This window comes from Eretmochelys imbricata, chromosome 2, assembly GCF_965152235.1.
Source record: "Eretmochelys imbricata isolate rEreImb1 chromosome 2, rEreImb1.hap1, whole genome shotgun sequence".
Classification (NCBI taxonomy): domain Eukaryota; kingdom Metazoa; phylum Chordata; order Testudines; family Cheloniidae; genus Eretmochelys; species Eretmochelys imbricata.
In genome coordinates, this window is record NC_135573.1 from 168,561,040 (window position 1) to 168,586,006 (window position 24,967).

Genomic DNA, 24,967 nt, shown 5'->3' on the forward strand with positions numbered 1-24,967 from the left:
TCTGACTAACTACTGATGATGCATCCGAAGGAAAGAGCTTGGATTGTCTCTGACCTCATGTTGAGTTTACAGAGCTGGTAGTTAGAAAAATAATCTTTTCTCTTGTGAACTGGGTACCTTTTCAATATGGAATCACTGGGAATACAATAAACAATGGAATCCCATGATACCATTTTATTGTCACTTTTCAAAGTCGGACTATGCTATAGTGGCATGCTGATAAAATATTGTAAATGCCATTTCAAATGGTTTTTAAGCGAGAGGGTGACTGATGTGTGAAGAAAAAAATGGAAAGGTTAAATTCACAGGTAATTTTGTTTTGGATCATTGTGACCTGATTCCCATTTTTATGTGTCCATCTATTTCTTTTCTGTGTTAAGTATCCACCTCCAACAGTGATATTTAGGCCCTTTGTGCTGAAAGGTAGTAAAATGTACATGCTAGAAGTTGCTGTAGGTACGTAGCCAGTAATTTCCAGTTACACTGAGTTCTTATCCACAGTAATCTCTCACACATTCTGTACTCCCTTTTTATGGTCATTTGCTACCTAGCTAATACCCCCATCAAAAGGCAGTACTCTACTGGTTTTAACCTCCAATTATTATAGTACTTTATCCAACAAACCCATATATTACATTGTAAGGCACAAGCCTTGGTAATGTAAAGTTGTGCGTAGAACACCATGAAATGTATGGGATTAATGGCTAAAAATTGTAAAGTTAAAACCAGAGTAAGAGAGCAGTTTGACTGGGTATTAGGAAGATGCAGATGACTATAAATAGGGAATGCAAACAGTATGTGAAGGTTATTGTTGATAAAGGAACAGTGTGAATCCCAAAAGTTCTATCATCAAGACAATAAAGATTAGTGTAACTTATTCTGTGCTGCAGTAATTGTTAGAATCTCAGCTTCCTTCTAAATAATAGATATGGATTCTGCTTGTTTCTATCTCTGCTTTCCTTTTACTGTCTCTGTAGCATTGAATCAGGAGCTCATAGATAAAGCTCAGCTATATTTCAATGTCAATGAGGTGCCAGAAGAAATGGCATGCCAAGTATAGCCAAAGCATGGCTACAAAATGTATACAGTTTTCAGCATCTTTTGCATTACGGGCAAAGTACTGAATGTTTGTTGGTTTTTATTCAGTAGTTTAGCATGATGGTATTACAGAACTTTCAGGCCTTAAGTAATGGTACCTGTCTTATCTCTTATCAAAATTTAAGAGGTCTATTTACAAAATACAAAGATGATATTGTCCTTGAACTGACTCCAGTGTCATCACAGGAGTTATCATATGTTGACGTTTTATAGTTGACAACCTTGTTTATAGTGCCTTCAGCTGAAAAATGCAGCACTCCTTGGGGAGAAACAGCAGATACTTTTATCATTGATATAATGTGTTCTTAATAAGAGAATCTTCTTAATGTAATTTTTTCCTCCTGTGTTGTGGATTGGGTGGTTAAAACACAAGTCAGTCTTTTATCTAGGAAGCTTATTGTTCCTGTGCTAGACAAGTGTCTAGTATTAACTCACATTAATATTTTAATTATGTTTGAGTATGACAATAGATCTTTATTAGTTCATGAGCATGTATAGAGAATCTTTTGAGAAAATTGGGTTTGGTTTTTTTAAACGACATAATGACATGTTAATGTAAAGGCAAGCTGTAATAGCTGGTTAGAATTCACACAGCACATGGCCTTTGGAAGATGATTATTTTTTTCTTCGGAGTTTGCTACTACATTGGCTAGGATCTCCATTATGAATTTAGTTACCACATAGGAAAGTCCTCCAAAAGGCCTCTCTACAAATGGAGAGAGATCCAGTATTGCATTAACTTGCCTATTGGTGATCCATCTGACTATAAAGGTTGGGGGGTGGGGGGGGCTGGAGGACTTTTTTTTTTTTTTTCCCATTTCAAAACCTCTTTCTTGGAATTGTTTTCCTGTGAAAGGACAGATTCTTGGCTCTGTTAAACCTGCTTTGTTGTTCCCGAGCCCAGGACAGACTTAAAACTATTTCAAGTGGACAGCTGAGGATCTTTGTGCACAGAATTCTTCAGTGATCCAGAGTCAACATGATCTATTTCCACGCTAGAGCTGGTCAAAAAACATGGTTTGGTTTTTTTGTGTGTGGTTTTTTTTTTTTCCCCCATGAAAAATTTCAAACAGAATTTTAATTCAACATTTTTAAATTGTTCAGTTTTCATGAGAAAATTGCAAAACAAAAGCAATCAACATTTTCTTTCCTTTTTGAAAATGGAAAAATTTTGTGTTCAGGGTTTTTTGTTTTTTTGTTTTGTTTTTTTCACCTTCCTCATTTTTCCCTGCTGGAAAATGAGGAGGAAAGGATGAAAAGGTGTGGGTGTGGGTGTGGGGGGGGGGAGGGGGGGAGGAGGATTTAAAAACTTACCAGTGCTCTTTTACTCTCTCCCTACCTGGAAAGGTTGAAAGGTTTTTTGTATATGTACCAATGCAAAAGTTGCCTGCAGGTACTTAAATTAAATGTTCATTTTTTGTCTGTCTAGGCTGTATTTGACCCATGAATATTTACTTGGAATCTTTTTTTTCTTGATTCACATAGAGTGAAAATATTTATTGGTCTTGGTCCTGTGCTTCTGGGGTTTAGGGCTCAATGAATGGAGACACACAAATTGCAAACCTTTCAGAAACTTTCAGATTTAATTTTACTTCCTGTTTATTCCCTTTCTGCAACTATTAATATGACTGAAATTTTCTAATGAATGCTCATGAAAAGTAAATGGTGGGCCTGTAACCAGGATTTGTTAATAACTTTAAACAAAATGAAATGAAATTTGTTTTGGGCAGAAGTAATAGTTCATAAAGGTCAGGTCATCTAGTCACGAAACAAACAATATCATATGACTTAAGTGACCAGTCTCAACTAAAATATCAAATGGTGAATAACTTGGGGCGGGGCGGGGGGAACTGTAGGCTGAAATGTTGGATGAAACATTTTGTACAAAACATGGTGACATATTTTGAATAGTGAACAACTTGTTTAAAAATTGCAGTCTGTTCAGACAACTTATGAATAGGAAAAAGGACTACTAACATCACAGAAGAAATTGCTGGCTGTAACTTATTTGCCCAGCTATTCTTGGGTTATATTTCATACCCCTTGTGAGGGAACAAGTGTCTATGGAATATCTAAATTTAGCATTTACAATCATATTTGGTAATTGACATGAATTAACTATCAGTCTATTTAAATTACAATGCACAAAAAACTAAAGTTTAGACAATGACTTGGATTACCCTATGTAACTATATAGTAGCGTGTGCATGCCTCCTTTATAAATTTCCCATTCCTTTATGATAACCAATATGTTATCAGTATTTTTATTTCAAATTTTTCATGTTATTTCTAACTTTAAAGCATTTTAAATTTAAACATTAATTTATTTTATTGAAACCTCCTCAGATAATGTATCTTAATGGAATATACATAACTGTTTTTACAGTGAGCTTTGGTTGAGATATATTAAATATAGCTCTGTTCTGTTCACTCCCTCTGCAGCACCTGGCACCGGTTACTGTTGGCAGACAAGACACTGGGCTGTAAGGATTTTTAGAGAGCCTATCTGACTAGAAGACTTTGGGGAGCCTTACAGTATACCTCCCACTAGGTCCCCCCCTTAAGCCCATCTATCAGAGCTGGAATAAAAGAAACCACCAGACAGATATGAACTCACAACCCTTTATTTACTAAAGGGGAAGGAAGGGGAGGGGGATGGATTAAGGACACTGGACCTTGAAATATAAGCATACACATGCACACAGACACACTCAATAAAGCAAAGATGGTTTTTCTATCTCCTTCAGGTACTGCTGGTGGCGAGGCTGCAGACTGGTGAGATCAGCAATGGACACCAGCGATGGATCACAGGTGTCTAAGACAGGTAAGTAACCCTATCAGACCCACCCTATCCCTCGCTGCGTCTATGGGTTAGGGTCAGATCTAACTAACCAGATCTAGTGCGAGAGTGCACATCTGCTTCCCAAAAGAAAATAACTTATAAACCCCAAGATGACTACTTCGTTCAGTGAGTGGCTACTGCAGGCCAGTAGCCAATGTGGAAAGTGTACCACATCAGAGAGAGAGCTTTTAAACACCTGAGCCCCAAAGACTCCAGAGCTCAAGAGCCCCTGGCCCCTCCCTTCATTTCTCTATATAGAAACCGGTTACTTAGCAACAACTGATTCCCACTCTTTTCACTTTCCCGCCTTTTGCCCAGAATAGAAGAACAAGAAATTGTCACAACATGGAGGTCACCTTGTTCTTATCCAGACCAAGATGGCCACCTAACAAACAATGCCCTAAAAATCCAAATGGGTGTGTGCCTTCCCCCAAGAATTTGGCAGAGCTGTACCTAACAGGGCTAGATGGACCATTGGTCTGATTCAGAATGGCTGCTCTTGTGTACTGTTGATTTAAAATTTGAAAAATATTTAACCAACTTTTAAATAGGCAAAAAGTCAGAGTCCAACAGGGCTAATACTGAACACAGCTGAAGCATAAAAATATGGTAATTTTTAAAACTTTGTTCCAAACTTTTAAACTTACTAAAGACATTGATCAGAAAAGTTTAAACATTGTATATAATGTTAAAGTAATTTTGGATTATTTCTCTATTGTATTTCATTGCTTTAATTTTTTATCATATAAACATTGCCATAACAATATAGCTATTTTACCTATAAAATGCTAATTAGTATTTATCTTATTGTAAATGTTCAACAGTCACCAAAGAAAGCAGAAACCTAAAAAGTAACTTTGAAAATGATGCTGTTTCCCAGTTTTTGAGTTATGTGAAATCTACCAGTTGATGTTTCATTTCTTTATTTCAGTAATTTACAGCAAGAATGTCAGCATCATATTGTTCCTTTGTTTTGCTAAACTCAATGGTCAGTGAAAGGGACCAACTAAATAATAAGCTGGAGCATCACAAGAATGAACAAATACTGTAAACATTTCTCTACAGAGCTCTGCCTGAGCACCTGAGTCATAGCCTGCAAAGACCCATGTTATTTCCAGCAAGGGCCTTTCATTGCAGTGAGATTTGAGGGCACTCAACGCTCCATCGCAGCTTCAGGCCCAAATAGCACACCACTAATTTGAGGGGTATTTGAAATGTCAATCCGTGAATTTCAAGGCATACTATAAATCAGGATGATTTGTTCAGAACAAAGTTCTTGATCTCAAAGCATTTTACAAAGAGGTTTATCCCAGCTTTACAGAAGGGGAAACTAAGACTCAAGTAAAATGCTCGAAGTCACTCAGCATGCTACTGGCAGAAATGGGAATAGAATTCGAACTCAGGTCTCCTGAGTCCTAGTCTAGTGCTTTTTCTACTAGGTGACACTGATTCTTAAATATGCTTTATGAAAGCAAATGTATATACTGCCATGAATCCTTTAGTTTATTAACTACTAGAATATTTGTTTTCTGTGTTAGCTTTTTTTATTCCAACTTCAGAGTACCTGGAGGATTTTCACATGTGGAGTTCAGTGTGCTGCCACCCTTTCTGTAGCTGCTTCACTCACACGCAGAGACTCACCATTTGTCTGGTCTTGCTGTTATCATACACGTGTCTCAATACTGTGCTGGCTCACTTGAAACAAGAAGAGGTAGGAATGGTTGCTGAAATGGGAGTTGTGGGTGCTGAACAGCTCCGAAAATCAAGCCATAGTTGCCCATAATATCTAGTTTTTATACAGTGGTTTTCATCAGTAGATCTCAAAGTGCTTTACAAAAGATGGGGAAACTGATGCACAGAGATTGGGTTAAACTTGAAGTGCCCTAATAAGATGCTATTTTTAAATATTTAGCCTGCTTTGCAGACCATTGTCTTTCCAAAATTATTTATTAACATTTTATTTTATGAAAAAAATGAACTAATCATTCATAAGTCCTGGTGTGTGTCCTGGCTACATTAGTGATCACCTCGATGTGAAGCCATTCCTGCTGTGATCAGCTGAAATTCTTGAATTGACTGCATGCATATTGCCAACTCTCATGATTTTATTGTGAGTCTCATGATATGTGGTGTTTTTCTAAAAGCCCCAGTTCCTGCAGTCATATTAGTTTCTGAGAATCTCTGCTTTTAATTTTACAAAATCTCATCCTCATGGTTGTGGAGGAAAAGGTTAAAAACCTGATCCCCATGCAGTCTAATGGCTCAGAAATCAAAATGAACCCCAAATGTATTACTTTTAAAAAAATCTCATTTTTAGTACTTGACTCAGGATTTTTGAATGCTTTGGGATACTGCTATATCTCAGATCGAACAGTAGGGGGTTGGTGGCACAACATAAGGTTAAGGGCTGTCAACCCTGGCACTACTTCCCTTCTCCTTGGGCTAACCAGAGCTTTGATTCACCAAGCTATAAAGCCTGGTACAAGACCTATTTCTTTGCTTTTGAGACCTTCCAGGAGTGGGTGGGTTGATCTAGCAGGGGATTGTAGAGAGAACCTTTAGTTACAATGGATGATGAATTTTGTGGATATTGTGTGTACTGAAAGACGCGACTTTCTTTAGGGTGAACTGAGGGGTTTGTATGCATATGAATCTATTCAAACTTCTGTGTATTTTTTATATAATAGGTCAATTTATCAGAGCTTTGTATAGGTGCTCAATAAATATAAATGAGTAAAACTTCAAATTCTTTTTCCAGCCACATATTCTGGCTAAACTATAAGGTAAAGGTGGATGAATTTGTATTGAAACTCATGGCTAAATAGTTTAGATTGTATATCATTCACATCAGTGTCTTAGTTATGCTCGAAATGTTAACAATGAAATCAATTCAAACGTTTGTATCTAGTCTTTTTTGTGTGTTTAGCGTATATAGCTGAACTTGGTCTCATAGATGCCTTCATGACAAGTGGAATGCTCAGAACACTAGTCATTATTTCCAGTGGCATTATTGCTGTTGGCGATTTTCGGCTTCAGTGAGGTAATAGCTCCTATTCTGTGTGCAGCTAATCTCATTTTCCATAGCTATCTTATTGTGATCCTATTTAATATCTTTTTTTATTCTTAGAGGATCAACAAGGTCAACATTGGAGAACAATGTAAAGCTACTAGAGAATCTCGGATACATTCAATAGAGGGTATGGATAATGCTCAAAACTGGCATGATTCAACAGCAAAAAATGTGGTAAGAGAAGTACCCACAGCTCTGACCTGCACAGTGGCCATCCATCTGCTGGGGATTGCCAGAGCACAGGCATGCACTGGCTATATTTCTCCTTCCCTTGGGAATGTCCTTGATATGCCTCCTACTCCAGGAAGGGTTGGCATATGAGTCAGGTATCATGACTCAGTCTCTGAGGGATTTCCCCCAGAGATTTCCCTACACCCCCCACCGGTCAACTAGTTACATGCCGTGTTGCCAGTTTAGTCATTGTTTGGAAATTTGAATTGAAATTGAAACATTAATACACACTTTAAAAGCACATACAATATATGATAAAATACTTGTACCTGAAAAAGCAGAATAGGTTTGAAAAGTATGAACAAAGACTAGCTTTCTCACAGTTGTTTTTTATGACAATGTTGCCACATTCATTTTGGTGATGTGGTCAACCTTATAATTTCAAATTATGATTTGTAAGTAAGGTCTGAATGAGCTCTCCCTTGAGAGCTAGTGATGAGCCAGGGCATGGGGAGGAAAAGCTTCAGGACCAGACTGTATGCACATGAACATACCTGCTATGCCTAGGTATCCAGCAGACAGAGTTGTGTTGCCCAAGTGATCAAGTCTGGCTGGTGTTGGGTCACAAATCACTTTGATATTGAATGTGGGGGTAATGAAATGTTATCCTTACATATGAGTAAAGGGCAGCAGACTTGTGCTTAGCCTGTCCTGATTGAGGGGGTGACACTCGGGGCTTAATTTGTGCCAGGGCTGAGCCCTGATACCTCTAGGCTTGGCAGTTCATAGCCCCAGGACCTTTGGGCTTGCCACACTAGTGATGCATATAAAAAACTAGCTTGAGCTGTGGCACGTTTCATTACAAACTAAGCACTGGTCACCCTCAGCTGAACTACACTCCCTAAGTAAGGGGTTTGGATGACAGATCCCAGTGGGGGTGGGGGTGAAAAGACAGGTGTTTTGCTTCATGGTGTGGGCTCTGCCTAAGTCACAGGCACCATTTGACCTACCCCTCTCTCCTGTTTGGAGAGAGCACTGATTAGGCTCCATAGAGTCTCTTGTTTTAAGTGACCACTAGACCTGAAATCACTGATAATCAGGTCTAAGTGCTTAGACCTGCTGTGGGACAGAGTCTGTGTGGAAGAGACAGCTCAGCTTGTACTAGCAGTCAGGTTTCCTCACTGAGAGCTGGGTGGAACCTCAAGAGACCAGCTCACAGAGGTCACAGTGGCAGCAGTAGTTAATGGCACAGGGCCATCTGCAATGAAGCAGTTAAGTGGACACTGGCACGACGAACAACAGCAGCCAGAGTGAGCAGCTGGAGCGAGTGGCTGAAAGAACAAGGAAAGTGCCTTCTGCCCTCCCACCCCCGAGAGTCCGAGGTGAACTCACAGAAAAGTGCCTCTGAACTCTGGGTCTTCACTGACCAAGGACCACAAATATGAGTGGGATGAGGTGGAGGGATAAAGGAGGGGCACATTAAAGGAACTTTTTTTTTTTTTGGACTATATTTTAGTGACTTTGCTCCAGAATGCTAGATTTGTGTTTGGAAAAATTATATAAATATACATTTCCTAGTAGGTCAAGATTTTTAAAAGGCACTATTTGCCAACGTTGTTATCTCACATTGTGGCCATCCTGGGGAGTTTCTATATTAAATATTTTTATATTTAATTTTTACATAAGAACGGCCATACTGGGTCAGTCCAATGGTTCATTAAGCCCAGTATCCTGTCTTCCAACACTGGCCAATGACAGGTTGTCAAGGTTCCTCCCCCACTCTGAACTCTAGGGTACAGATGTGGGGACCTGCATGAAAAAACCGCCTAAGCTTATCTTTACCAGCTTAGGTCAAAACTTCCCCAAGGTACAAAATATTCCACCCATTGTCCTTGGACTGGCCGCTACCACCACCAAACTAATACTGGTTACTGGGGAAGAGCTGTTTGGACGCGTCCTTCCCCCCAAAATACTTCCCAAAACCTTGCACCCCACTTCCTGGACAAGGTTTGGTAAAAAGCCTCACCAATTTGCCTAGGTGACTACAGACCCAGACCCTTGGATCTTAAGAACAATGAACAATCCTTCCAACACTTGCACCCCCCCTTTCCTGGGAAATGTTGGATAAAAAGCCTCACCAATTTGCATAGGTGACCACAGACCCAAACCCTTGGATCTGAGAACAATGAAAAAGCATTCAGTTTCTTACAAGAAGACTTTTAATAAAAATAGAAGTAAATAGAAATAAAGAAATCCCCCCTGTAAAATCAGGATGGTAGATATCTTACAGGGTAATTAGATTCAAAAACAGAGAACCCCTCTAGGCAAAACCTTAAGTTACAAAAAAGATACACAGACAGAAATAGTTATTCTATTCAGCACAATTCTTTTCTCAGCCATTTAAAGAAATCATAATCTAACACATACCTAGCTAGATTACTTACTAAAAGTTCTAAGACTCTATCCCTGGCAAAGACCAGCATACAGACAGACCCTTTGTTTCTCTCCCTCCTCCCAGCTTTTGAAAGTATCTTGTCTCCTCATTGGTCATTTTGGTCAGGTGCCAGCGAGGTTACCTTTAGCTTCTTAACCCTTTACAGGTGAGAGGAGCTTTCCCCTGGCCAGGAGGGATTTCAAAGGGGTTTACCCTTCCCTTTATATTTATGACACAGGTGCTTCAAAGGGAACAAACAGAAGAGGTAATGAATTGATCCATTTCCTGTCCTCTACTCCCAGTGTCTGGCAACCAAAGGCTCAGGACGCTTAGAGCATGGGGTTGTATCCCTGCCCATCCTGGCTAATGGTCATTGATGGACCAATCCTCCATTAACTTACCTAGTTCTGTTTTGAACCCTGTTATATTTTTGGCCTTCATAATATTCCCTGCCAAAAAGGTCCACAGTTGACTGTGCATTGTGTGAAGAAGTATGTCCTTTTATTTGTTTTAAATCTGCTGCCAGTTCATGTCATTGGGTGACCCCTGGCTTTTGTGATATATGAAGGAGTAAATAACACTACTTTATTCACTTTCTCCACACCAGTCAAGATTTTGTAAACCTCTATCCTATCCTCTTAGTCATCTCTTTTCCAAGCTAAGAAGTCCCAGTCTTTTTAATCTCTCCTCATATGGTATCTGTTCCATACCCTTAATCATTTCAGTTCCTCTTCGCTGTACCTTTTCCAATTTCAGTATATCCTTTTTAAGATGGAACGACCAGAACTGCACGCAGTGTTCAAGATGTGGGCATACCATGGATTTATCCAGTAAAAATGGAGGCACTTGGTTTGCCAGATCTAGCAGCAAAGCCAATGCTAACAACCTACATGAAAAGATTGCCAGTTACTGTAAAAGCCAAGTTTAGAAGTACTTAATGAGGCTGTTGAGAATGCTGGAGACACAAACACAGTTTACACAAACAAACATGGCTGTAGTATCCTACTTTCTATTTAAGCAAAAGACACCACACACTACAAACTGGAGGCAGTGGCGTATTAATGCCTAGGCCGACTAGGCCTAGGGCGGCAAATTTATAATAGCAGCCAGAGGTGACTGCTTCCCCCTGCACCGGTTCGCACCCTCTGCCACTGGCCCTGCTCTAACTCCACCCATTCCCCACCCCGGCCCCACCATCTCTCCTGAGCACGCCACGTTTTCTCCCACTCCCCCCCCCGCGAAGCTGTTTTGCACACAAGCACTGGCAGGGAGAAGCAGGATGCGGCAGTGTGCTCAGGGGAGGAGGCGGAGTCAGAGTGGAGGTGAGCTGGGGCGGGGGGGCAGGGTGGCAATTATTTCAGGGCCTAGGGACAGCAAAGTCATTAATCCACCACTGACTGGAATCCAATGTTAAGTCCATTGTCACTTGTTAATGCTGAAGCTGGACACTGGTTCCGAACAAGACCAGCAAATGCTGAATATCTTTCTGCAAGACACTCTGCTGACTGGTTAGCAGCATGAAGTACAACAGTGAAAGACTCAGCAGTTGAAAAAGTGAAGAACTCTCTCACCATATTCAAAAAAATGTGCATACATGGCAGCTGATGCTCATTTGCATCGGTGCATTCAAGTATTAGGTCATTGTAGCTATCTTCATGTTAGTAGTAGGCCATGTCAAGGTTCCTCCCCCACTCTGAACTCTAGGGTACAGATGTGGGGACCTGCATGAAAAAACCTCCTAAGCTTATCTTTACCAGCTTAGGTCAAAACTTCCCCAAGGTACAAAATATTCCCCCCCGGTTGTCCTTGGACTGGCCGCTACCACCACCAAACTAATACTGGTTACTGGGGAAGAGCTGTTTGGACGCGTCTTTCCCCCCAAAATACTTCCCAAAACCCTGCACCCCACTTCCTGGACAAGGTTTGGTAAAAAGCCTCACCAATTTGCCTAGGTGACTACAGACCCAGACCCTTGGATCTTAAGAACAATGAACAATCCTCCCAACACTTGCACCCCCCCTTTCCTGGGAAATGTTGGATAAAAAGCCTCACCAATTTGCATAGGTGACCACAGACCCAAACCCTTGGATCTGAGAAGAATGAAAAAGCATTCAGTTTTTTACAAGAAGACTTTTAATAAAAAAATAGAAGTAAATAGAAATAAAGAAATCCCCCCTGTAAAATCAGGATGGTAGATATCTTACAGGGTAATTAGATTCAAAAACATAGAGAACCCCTCTAGGCAAAACCTTAAGTTACAAAAAAGATACACAGACAGAAATAGTTATTCTATTCAGCACAATTCTTTTCTCAGCCATTTAAAGAAATCATAATCTAACACATACCTAACTAGATTACTTACTAAAAGTTCTAAGACTCTATCCCTGGCAAAGACCAGCATACAGACAGACCCTTTGTTTCTCTCCCTCCTCCCAGCTTTTGAAAGTATCTTGTCTCCTCATTGGTCATTTTGGTCAGGTGCCAGCGAGGTTACCTTTAGCTTCTTAACCCTTTACAGGTGAGAGGAGCTTTCCCCTGGCCAGGAGGGATTTCAAAGGGGTTTACCCTTCCCTTTATATTTATGACAGGCCAATAGATGCATTTCTAGACCTTCAGGTTATAGAAGACAGATTGACTGCATCTGTGACAACCCGCATCTTAGAGTTTTAAATGTTTGTAAATTGAACCCCAAACAGATGGCTACTTGTGCATTTGATGGAGCTGCAAACTCCTCTGGAAGATATAGTGGAGTACAAGCTTTGCTCAGAGATAAGTGTAACCCTAATCTCTCCTATACACGCCTGGAAAACCTGCTGGCTTTCTCATGAGTGATCCTTGGCTATTGTCTTAAAATTACTGCAAGTGGTGTTTGGCTTTGGAAAGTACCTACCTCGATGGGGTGGATCTAAGTAGTGAAGCTGGTGGACTACTTTTGCTACTAAGTTCAGAGAATACTATCGCCATTCTTTCTCTCTTGCAAGTCTACTGATAAAACTACTTGGGTCATTAAACAGTGCCATCCAGGCATCTCCTACTGTTGTAGCAGATCTTGGACCAGCAATAGAAGCTACACTTGGATCAATTAGAGGGAGATCCATTGAAAACATACTGAAGAAGCAAAGGCTTCAGTCCAGGAGCTGGCTAATGAAGGCACTTGCATTGAATCCTTAAGTGAAAAGTACAAGAAGTGTTTGTTAAGCTAGCTGAAAGTACACAGATCTTACAAACCTACAATGGCTACTTCTGGATTTTACTCAACCTCTACATAGCTTTTACAGATGTCTATCTTAGAAAACACCGACCACTAAATGGAGTTAGGCACTACCAGCAATGGGGCTGGCACGTGATCAGGACAGACTAGAGAATTTGAACACCGAGTCGAATGTCATATGGTGAATGAATGAAGATTTGAAAACAACCCTTTTATCTTCACTAGTGGTTTGACCCAATCTTTGTGCTATGTTTCCTGGGGTAGGAAAGGAGTAGGAATTCATCTCGTGTTACTCCCAGTCACAACAGCTACAATTGAGCGGTTTTTTTTTCCTCATTGAATAGAATTTTGTTTCTCTTTTTGCTGGATCATGAACATATCATAAAGGACTGGAAGTACCGGACACATGAAAAGCCTTCAAAGATGAATGTGCTGCATTCGAGAAGTTCATTAACAGAGTTGTGCAAAATTACAACAAGAAACCGAGAAGACTGTAGATGTAGGAGGCTTGTGTAGCTAACTTTAATTTGTGTGATGATGATTTTAAAACAGGAGTTAAATCTAACAAAATGGTGGTGATGAAACATTTTTTCAGTTTTTATTGTGGTGCCATGCAACCCACCTTCGCCTGTCTGGTCTCACCCCTCCCCCTAATAAATTTGAACCCTCCCTAATTTCAAATCCTGGGGAAAATACAGATTTCCCCCACCTCAGGGAAATCATCATTTGGGGAAATCTGCTGACTTTCTGGTCTGGAGAGCTGCTGAATCAGGCTCTGTACTGAACCTTGAATTTTTGCTACAATCAAATGGCAGAACACAAACCATGACAGCAACATCAAAACACCATTTCAGCGAGGAACAACCAGCAGGAGAAATTAAAGTTGTAGAAGTTGTTGTATTCACTTATTTTACTGGGAAAAAATCTAGATCCAATTGCTTTTTCACCAGTTTCAGTGGTGATTTTGTTAACTTTCAAATGCAAAGGACAATATATTTTGCTCACTGCATTTCCTGAAATGGCCCCTGTCGCCACAGTGAGAATTCCATCTTATTTAGCTTTTATGTGTAAATGTGCAATGCAGCTCATCAAAATGTTTTATTAGCTGAGGAACCTATTTCTGAATCTTCCTTACCATGGCAAAATTTCGACCACAGGGAAAAGAAACATGCAAGAAGAAATATGAGGTATGTAGGGATAGCCAAAACCACATGCAGTTAATTATCTGGTTTCTTTTCTGTTTTTATTGACCTCCTTCCTCTGTTGGATCTTTAAATGTTTAGTCTTGCATGGATTTCTTCTCTAGTTTTTGTTCTTTGGAATAGTGGTTCTAAATGGTATAATGTTTGCTCTGGTTAATGTTACTGCACTAATATATACATTAGTCCTCTTTTTCCCATATAAAGTAACTTTTTTTTTTTTTTATTAAATCAGTCTGTTTTCAGTGTATAGTATTTTTGGTCTGTATAGTCTCTGCACCAATAGATCTTATCTTTCCTGCCCAGAGTGGTCATGTCAGTGACTTGGAAGAGAAAACATATGTCAGCTTCTAAGGATATTCACATGCATACAGACAAAATGCATTGCTAATAAAGCTAACTGTATTATGTCATTGGTAGAACATATGAAGGGTTCATACCCATTATCTTAAATATTTTGTTTTCCATATGAGCAAAGTGTTTAACAGTAGTTCAGGAAACTACTAAAAATTAAACATGTTGCAATAGGGCTCGATGGGAGATGTCATAAAGGCTGAGCTTGTCAAATGGGCCTATGGGGAGTTGGTGTGCCCAAAATCCATTGGCTTTCAATGGGAGTTGGACACCTAACTTCCCTTAGGTCTTTTGAAAATGACACCAAAATTGCTTTTTATCTGTAGGTTGCCAGTTGATATCTAGTTCTAATCAAAAGTGATTGCCATCTGATGGCTCTTACAGTCACCTTAGAGAAATGAGTTGGAGCTGTCAGCCCATTTCCTTGGGGACAAATGTCCACATCAATTGAACAAAACAGACACCACCATATTTGACACTAACAAGCATCCTTGATCTCAGTCTCAGATGAGACACAATTACTGAATGGACATGGCAAATGAATTCCCTTCTTGTCCTCAGAGATGCTCCCTCCAGGTCGTGGCTGAGGTACATTGACAGGTGTGGTGAGGCGGTGCTCCACCCTCAGGCCAAATTGGGCTACAGCAGGCCAGAGCGGCTGCACAGACAGGCAGCCAATTAGGGCCAGGCTAGGCCCTATATAAAGGCTGCTCAGGCAAGAGGCAGGTAGTCTCTCCCAGGCCTTCAGAGGGTGAAGGTCTGTCTTCTGCTTGAGGAGACTAGCACCAGGGACAGCGCAGTACTGGGCAGGCGTGGGGAGCAGAAGGGAACTCCAACCTGGTACGTGCCAGGCTGCAGGCCCTGAGGAAAGTGCCTGGGTGGTGCAAAGGGGCCCAAGGGGAAATGGCCGAGGGGGAGAGAGACGGACAAAGGAAGAGAAGGAGGGCAGGCAGGAAGGCAGAGTAGAGAGCGGGCCTGGGTTCCCCCCCTTGCACTTACCCTGGCCGTTAAGAGTGGCCATCATGGACTCCACCAGACACCTGCCAAAAGGGGTTAGACTTTGGGGGTGTGGCTGGCCACTGCAGCTGGGACAAAGTGGAAAGACTACTTTTAACCTTTTTCTCCTCCCCCCCCCCCCGGAAGGGGGTGAGTGTGGACTAGGGGGCACTGCTGGAGGACAGTGTCCTAAAAAGGACCCTGTGAGAAGGGAGCAACGTGGGTCCAGACGCCAATGAAGGGCGAGAGATGGATGGGACACCACCAGCGGAGAGCGCTCCACATGGACTGAGCTAATTCCCAGAGGTACCAATGGGAGGCGCTGCAGTGGTGAGACCCAACCCCGTCACACAGGGCAATACAGGAAAGCTTACATTTCTGCTACCCTAGGCTGTAATTCAAGAGTAGTCAATTATTTTTTGTCAAGGTCCAAAGTTATTGGTCAAGAAATAGTCAAGGTCCAGACTCCAGAGAAAATAAGTGAATAAAAAGATTTTGGGATTTGTTCAAAAGTGTCTGGCAGTCTGGATTTGACCTGTGACTGCCTATTAACTACCCCTATTGTAATTGTGCTGCATATGCAAAGATGATTTTGGTCTCTAGTGCTTTTGTTCTTGGATCCTTAATAAATACTAAGGCCCTAGTTCGGCAAAACACTTTGTGCAGATGCAATGACTTTAAGTGCTTTGAACTGGTACCTTTGTGCTCTTAAATATGGAAAATGAAAAGTGCAGTAAGACTATTGAATTTTTTTCAGTGTTGTGTATCATTGTGTGGCACAAAAAAAACCGCACTGAAATGCATACAAAGTTTGCGAATCACAGCCTTTGAAAGATTAGCAAAGATACAATGGGCCAATATATCCTAAGGTGTATCTTCATTGGCCTTACTCCAGAAGTGAATACGAATGCATAGCCAAGGTACTGAAATCCATCGTCCTGCATGTAACTGTGCATTTTTACAGCCTTGTATGCTGGACTCCTTTAGTCAAAGCAGTAACTCTGGAAACTACAGTGAGAGGAATAAGAAAGAAAGTCTTTGTTTCTCTGACAGGTAGAAAACCAGCCTAGAACTAAACTCGTGGTATAAAACCTTCAAAACAGTTTTGTTAATCAAATGGATTTTTTTCCAGTTGCTAGTAAATACTTAGTACATGTAGTCTAAGCAGGTATCTCTCATTGTTCTGCTATTTCGAGCACACCAACCTGTTTGAGCTACCAGCCTTCCATGGACGCAAAGTATTACCACTCTGGTGGAGTTATGTGGCTCACGTCACCTGTGTTCTAATTATTTTGGCTTGTGTGTCAGTAACAGGACTGCTGGGGCTGACTAAAGAAGCAAAGTATTTTAAACCTTTTGATAGTTTCTGAATCAGTCAATAAATGGACAGGCAAAGCAGCTCCTGGGGATTTTTTTTTTTCCTGCTTGGCTTCATTTGCCTTCACATCTCAGTTCTAAGGGTGTGAGACTGATCTCATGGAGACGGGTTTTACATTGTTGTAAATCCACTGGCTTCACTGGAGTTATTCAGAGTCTCAGCTAGTGTGAAGTAAGAATCAGGCATTCCGTTTACTTCTGCTAACCTACTCTAGCGTTACTCTTACTACAGCCTTCTTAGGACTGCATCTATGCTGGAAATTTTAAGCACTCTTCCCACTGTTGGTCTACTGGTAGTAGTAGAGGAGATGCTAAAGTTAGGCTGTGTCATCTAGCCCTACTTGGAATCAGCTGAAAAGATTTCAGTTCAGTGTTCTATCAACAGGATAGCATAGCCCCACCTAGTACTGCACTGTCACCGTGGTCTAAGATCCCAAGTCCAAAGTATGTAATTGGAACCAGTGGCCTACAGTGCCAGAGGCATATGTGCTACCAGCTGAAACATTTAGTATAATCACAAATTAAAGTTGAAGACTGTACTTGTGAAAGCTATAAACATTAGAACTTTTTCTCACTTTGCAGATTTGGTTCTTCAAAATGCATTCTGTGGCTCCATTCATTTTTCTTCTGTACTGTGTGCTGCGTTTTCATTATCTGGCCACTTGCAGTAAAATACTGTATTGATTATTGGATAATAAGAGATGATTAATACCAGGAGTCTGTCTCGTAGTTGGACTGTAACATTATTACTTAGTATTTCTATTGTGGTAATGTCCACTGGCCACAATTTGGGATCAGGGTTCCACATATACCACTAAATATAGGATCTAAATATAGCATTTGCATTCCATTTTTCTTGAAATAGCAATTACATGTACATAGAAGAATCATTGTATAAAACTTGGCATGTAAACTCAGTAATAAAAGGAAGGTCCATTGAGATGGACTTGATATATCAGAAAAGGAAAGGCCATCTGAGTAGGAAAGGTTCTGGGATGTTTTAGTAAATCCTTGTGGAATATAAGGAAGCTATAGAGAAAGCAGGGAGGGCATTACAGTGATGGGAAGAAAACTGAGGAGGTAGAGTCCCAAAACATCAGGGGAGGGAGACCTCGGTGGAGAAAGGTGGAATTCCATGAAGGAAGTGGACAGGGCCCCTGTTCTGGGCAAGAGATTCAGGGGAAATGAGGGATTGAGATTAGATTCTATATCCAATTAATCCCAAATGCTCCTAGCAAACCAAAGACTTTTCTAGCACAAGAGATCACAGCACTCTGTCTCCCTTCACTGCCAGTGCTGTCTCCTGCTATGGCAAAACCCACCACTCTAAAACGGTAGTTCCCATTCCCATGGGTCCTTGGATGTAAACTTCATGGGGCTATGGACCCATTCCCTTCAGGGCACAGATTTTTGTATTCTCCTTTAATCGACCCTGGGAAGGGAAATGCCAAAGGCATGTGGAAAGCCAGAGAGGCCCTTCAAAGTGGGAAGGGAAACAGAGTAAAGCAAACTTAATTTGGAAAATGTGATCAGGATAATCACCTTAGTTTTGGAGGTGATTTTTGCCTGGGTTGTCTAGACAATCCATGCCTCTCTTAGGTAGAAGAAATGTATTTTAAAAAAACTATATTAAAACTCTAAAATAAACTCTATCTCTTGTAAGGTACATTTTCTTTTCTCTTCTAGATATTTATCATTGCATTGGTAGTGGCATGGAGAAATAGAGGCCACAGTAACTTTTTTGCAGAGGGATTACATGATGCCACTAAGCATCTTGTCTCAGAAACAGGTCATGTTCCCAAGAATTATGTTTCGCATTCCTATCTCTGCTTTCATGATCCTGCCATTGAATTTGAAAAAAGTAAGAGTTGCAATCCCCCCATTTTAGCTGCTGGAAAGATTTTAGTCAGAGTAGGAGTTAGTAAATGAAATGGCTTTTGAAGGTTACCTGCAGTATTTATTTATACAGTGTTTTTATTTATTTATAAATAAAATATATATAGTATTCTCATACATAAAGCTACCACATTTATGTTTAGAAATGCATAAATTTTCCCTTCTTTCATGCCCTCGTACCATCTCCACCACCTTTGTTCCAGAATGAGAAAGTGGGAGGAGGAAAAATATTTCAGTTTCCAAAACTGAAAAATAATGACATTTTAAGCTGAAACAGGATCATTTTTAAAAGTCACTTTGAAATGCAATAAATAACTTCTTTTTGGAAAACACCCCAAAAAACCTCCTAAAATTGATTTTTTTTCCCTATACAAATTTTCATAGGCAAAATGGGGGTTGTCTGACCAACTCTAGCACAAAAAATACTAATATACAGATTACATGCTACACTACCCGTAAGAGCACCACAGATCTCTGGTGCTCTTTACTGAGTGCTCTTTTGCCTGTTCTCCCTACCTTACAGCAGGAGCTTTCTGCCTTCACTGTTACATTCTTCTCCCTCTCAACACAATGAGACCCTCCCATCTCCTTAGTCCTCCTCTATACACTCTGGAAACCACCAAAACATGCACATCTCCCTACCAGTGAGCTTGACTGCCTCTTGTTGTCCTCCCACTCTCTATGGCCGCACATCCCCACTCCGGCATCCGGAGGTCCGGTCTGTGGCAGTTTTTCCACGCCCTTCACACTGGAAATTCTAGTTATCTTCCTTTTCAGTCTCCTTCCTTGTATGAGGGACAGGTCCGGAAACAACAGCAGAGGTAGGCATGTCACTTTGGGTAGTTAGGCCGGAGTAGGCCAGTCAGATTGAGCTGATCGCTTCCAAGGGTTCCAACCTGACTCACCTTCCAGCTTTCAGAATCCCTCCTTCCTCCCCAGCATAGTACCCTTAAGATCCCCAGCAGAAATCCTAAGTAATGGCCACTTCCCAAGATAACGTTGATAAGCCTGTGCCATAAGGGTTAATACAAAGATATGGCTAAGTGGTTTGGTATAAAAATCACGAAATTCTAAGTTACAATTCCCACAACCACTGTAACTCAAAACTAATGCACACTGGAAACAGAAACATCTTTCAACGTGCCTCTAGTTTAAGGCTTGTTTTAAAGTCTTAAAACTTGTGAAATAGACACTTATTAATGTACTGCACAAGCATGTGTGTTTTAACAGGGTCAATAAAATGTGACTTATCAATGTGTCTTAGCCAATCATTTAAAAAATCATTGCAATGTGAAATGTATGAATTGTTGCTGGTAACTCGCTTGCCATTAAAATGTTCGTTAGCTCTGTGTTGCTTGTTGGGCACATGCTGAAAATTAACCAGATGCCGTTCTCTTCCAGATTCTCTCTGCCCATCAGAAAGCATGGTACTCACAACTGGTTTGCCCTGCTACATATGCACAGAAGCTAAGGACAGAATTAAAAAAATAAACTCCCCCAACAACATCAGACACTTAGGTAAGAGTAAAATACATTTTGTACTTACCCTATGATCTGTTGCTGCTCTAGATATGCTATCCTGGGTAATGCTGACTAGTGTCTTTATATAAAGACAAATATTACCCTCCTCTTCTCTGAATATGTTAAACTTACTATTATTTTGAAAAGATTACTAAAGTTCTATGCTGAGAATTTATTGACTTGTTGTGAAGAATCAGGCCCAAGCAAACACTCAGGCCAAGATCTTTAAAAATATGTGCCTAATTTTCTAAGTCTCTATTTAGAAACCTGAACAAGTGGCCTGCAGAGTATCCTACTGCAGTCAATGGGAAGTGTTGAATATGCAGCACTTTTTATAATTATGCTGAGTAATTAGACATCTAAATGTGGACTCAGAACCCTGACTTTATACTAAGCATGCAGCTGCCCTCCCCTCAGTTCCTGTATCTGTAGACCACCCTGGTAACTGAGCAAAGATTTATTTTTGCCCTAATCCTACTTAGCAATATTCAATATTTCTTATCAATCTCTGCTTTATATTATTTTTGTCAGCAAAGGCAACAGATTATCTAAGGACTTCAAGTTCTAATGGCTACAGCTCAGGAGAAATCCTACTCTAAGTCCCCCACCTAGACGTGATTGTACTAAGACAGTTCTTTAAACACTGTCAGTTGATTTATGGCACTCAATCCTACACAGGAGAGAATGTGGCAAGAAAAAAAAAGGTGATATTATTCTGATGGCCACAGTTACAACACATTTCTCCATGGCACAATGCACATACAAGTAGGGAGTTGAATTTTCTTGCACTTCCCATAATCTGTGGATTAAAGAGAAGACTGCCATATCCTCCTATTGAAGATGTTTTGTATATAAAGCATTGAAGAAAATGTTTGTTTTTTAAACAAAACTTGTCTTGTTAAAGGAGCTGCCTTCTGAAGGCTGGAGATCTGAATAACTTCCTAGGCCATCAGGAGATGCCATGTAATACAACACTGCATGCTGCCTTTTATTTGAGAATAGTTCACAGGAAATATCTGGTAGGATTGGCTGAACATTTTCAGTCAAAATTGTTTTTTCGAACAAGTGGGTTTTCAGTTAAATGCAAAAAATGTTTATTTTTATTTAGAAAAAAGAACTGAAATATTTTTCTTCAGATATCCCACTGTGATGCCTCATGGGAGTTGTAATTCAGTTGCTTATGTCCCCTTTCTTCTCTATGGGATAGGGTTGACTTCCCAATTGAACTATTACTCATGTACTACAACCAGGTATTCTTTAATGCAATACCTCCCCACAGCATGAGAGTAGACCATGATTAGGGCGAGCAGATGTCCCGTATTTAAGACCTCCTACAGGTGTCCTGACTTTTTCTTAAAAACGGGCAAATTGTCCCTTTTTTTGTCTCTCCCCCGCCCCTATCAGTACTGGTGGGTCCTGCTGCTGGCCGGATCCCTGCTTGCCAGCCACCTGCCCACCAGCATTGAGTGGGGGAGGGGCCTAGTGTCCAACAGTGGGGCAGGTGTGCAAGGCTGATGGTGCAGCAAAGATGCAGTGTGTGGGGCCAGCTGCTCCCCATGCTGGTCTGTCAGCCCAGCCCCTGCTGCGAGCCTGATGTTGGCCAGCAGGGCTCCCTGTCCCGTTTCCAACTGGCCTTGGCTACGCGGTGCGGTGGTTGGTGAGTGCAGCTCTCTGAGCCACCTCTCTGGCCGGGAGGAGTGGGAAAGAAGGAAAAGTAGCTCTGCAAAGACTTGAGCCAGGTCATTCCTTCCCCCCTCCCTCCCTCATCCTCCCCTGCAGCTGGAAGCAGCTCCCGTCCCTTCTGTCCCGCACAGTGCCAAAAGGCGGCTGCTGGCCACATTCTGGTATGAATCCTGGCAGAAATCTGGGGGAGGGGATATGTGCCCCTCATGTGTTGCCTCAGGAAGACACGGCTCCAGGTACCAGAAGAGGTAGATCCATCCCAGGGGCCCAGCCAGACATGGAGAGCAGAGAGCACTAGGCAGAGAGGGTCAGGTCGGTCGGTCATCTACCCTGCGTGAGAGAGGTTTGTGTGTGTGTCACCCCTCCCCCTGTGAACCCTAAAGCCTTAAAGATAAGAAAGTAAATAAAAATTCAACTGCGCAGTATTTCTTTTTAATGGGCTCAGTCAACTTGATATTAATTTGAACATTTGTACTGCATAGTTCTGACTGATTACAGTTGAACTCTTACCAGGTGTCCGGTATTCAGCATTGGGAAATATGGTCACCCTAACCATGATGCTCCATGGGAGATTAAATCCAACTAGGGAGCCTTGCCTATAGCTGTGAATGGGAGTATGAGAACTGAATTACAACTTCCATGAAACATTAGAGCAGCATTTCCAAATGGATATATTTTGGTTTTTTACTTTTTGCTGTTGAAATTTGAAAGTTGAATTTTTCCTCAGAAAATAAGCCCATTTTCCAACCAGCTTTAGTAGCACATTTTAAGAACACTTCTAGGGCTGGCCCACACTAGAAACCTCCTCACCATCCACAACCCAGTGAGACAGTGACTAAGCATGGTAACAGACAATGACTTAGAGTAATGCTGTTAAGACATAAGGTTAACACTGAGAAAAATTGGCACCACAATCTAATCTGCCATATTAGTTCTGGTTGTATAAGTTAGACCAGAAATAGGAGTATAAATTCAGGTTTTACAGTATCTGCCCTGGACTGACATTTAGAAGCACTACCATTTAATCAATTTCTCCATGCTTTAGAATGCACAAGACTATGTTCAAATTTCATTGAATTTAGCTGCTTATTTGAGAAAGCAAAATTCAACTGTCAAACTATAAATGCTTAAAATCCTCCATCTGTATCTAGGAAGATGTTGACCCACATCCTCTGGTCCAGCTCTGAGTTGTGTTCAGAGCAAGTTCAGAGAGAGGATGGAGTAAAAGTTACATTAAGTTACCTTTCTGAATTCCTGGGGCAGGAGTCATTGTACGATGCCCAGCACTAGACAGAGCACTTTGTTCTGTCCAGCCCACAATAGACATTCCAGCAGCTGTGGATCAGCCTGGCACACAGGTGCCACTGTCATGCCTCCATGGTGAGAAGCCATGGAGAAGTTAGAAGTAAAACTGATGTAGTTTACACCATATTCTTTTGTTGTTGTTGTTGTTGTTTTTCTCTTAGGTACACTTAAACTTATTTCTGAATTGGGCCCTTTGTGTCTGACCCACAGCCAGTCTTTATATCTTTGGACCATCTCATGTTCCATTATTAACTTTCTGAACTGTGTCCTCCAGAGGACTAGGCAGGCCTGTGGTCAGTAATGAGCTCAGATCACTAGAGTTCTCTAGTTCTGACAGCTATCTTTACTCCTTCACCTTTCTTGGGTTTAATTCTTTATTCTAGTTGTCCATCCCACTGGCATGAATCTTCCACAGAAATTAGTTCTGCAAATTATCCAAAATGCTACCTGTCACTTTAAATGCTTGCCCATGTTCCATATTCATGAAATATCATTAGGAATACATCAAGTTCCAGTTGCAAGTCTAAGACCTGCTTTTCAAGCAGCTTTAGAGGATGAACACTCCTGGCAATCAGAAGTACAGAAACAATCAATTATTCAGTATAGTTAAATATAAAATCTTTAGAATGGTCTTGACTGCTCATGAGTGACTTCAGTGTAGTTTCAGAGCATATAAAAAGTTTATTCTGGAAATCCTAGCATCTGGCATCTTGCTTTGCATGCAGACATTTTGGCCAACTCTTAAGTTAAATCATACGATTAGTGGTTTGGGCTGAAGTTCATAGGAAGAAGTAATGGCTGATGTATCCATATAATGGCTAAATAACCATGTCTAGCAAGCTGAATTCATTTGGAACTTTATGACTAACTTAAAAAGACTGTCTGTCTTGAATATAGGGTTTGGTATTAAAACATTGTTAAATCAAGTTCACATTATTTATAAACGTTCTTGACATGGCATTGTATATTTTTGGCTCCCAGTTTACATTTATAGACTCAAATCCTGCAGTCCTACTCCATTAATATTCAGACAAAACTTGCACTGAAGTCAGAGTGAAATCCTGAACCCCTTGAAGTCAATGGCAAAACTCTCATTGACTGCAATAGGCCTACGATTTCACTTAAAGTGAACTGATAATCAGAACAAACCTGAACTATACATGTTCCTTAATTGATGCATATGTGTGTGTGCTGTACGTTTTATAACTGTATTTTAAATATTTGTTTTATTCTGTAACTTGATTCCTCTTAGGGGTAATTAAATGAAAAAATGCCATGGCAGCTGTACAGTATTTAAAGAATTGATGTAACTGTTCATAACTGAACCAGTAGATGGTGCTGGAGGGCAGAGGAAATCTTCTCCTATTAATTCTCATAACAAAGTTCAGTTGTCTTAGTTTGAGGAAATCAAAGCAAATAAGAACAAAACTCCTTTCATACCTTTTGTCAATTTATTTTTGCTCTCCTCTTTCATGAATGAGACTTTTCAAATGTGCAGTCTGGCAGATACTTAATTTGTACTGGAACCTTCTGATGCACACAAGAAATATTGCCTTCACATAGGCTTCCTATGTGGGCTTGAGCAGGTTATCTGACCTCTGTGCCTTAGTTCCCCATCTGTAAAATGGGAATAATAGGACTTCCCTACGTCCCAAGGGTGTTTTGAGGATAAATCTATTACAGATTATGAGGCTTTGAGAGACTATGGTGATGTAGTCAATAAAAGTACCTAAAATGAATGGATGGATAGACAAAAGAACTCCCGACTCCAAACTCTGCAAATACCTGACCATGTGAATAGCTTTACTTA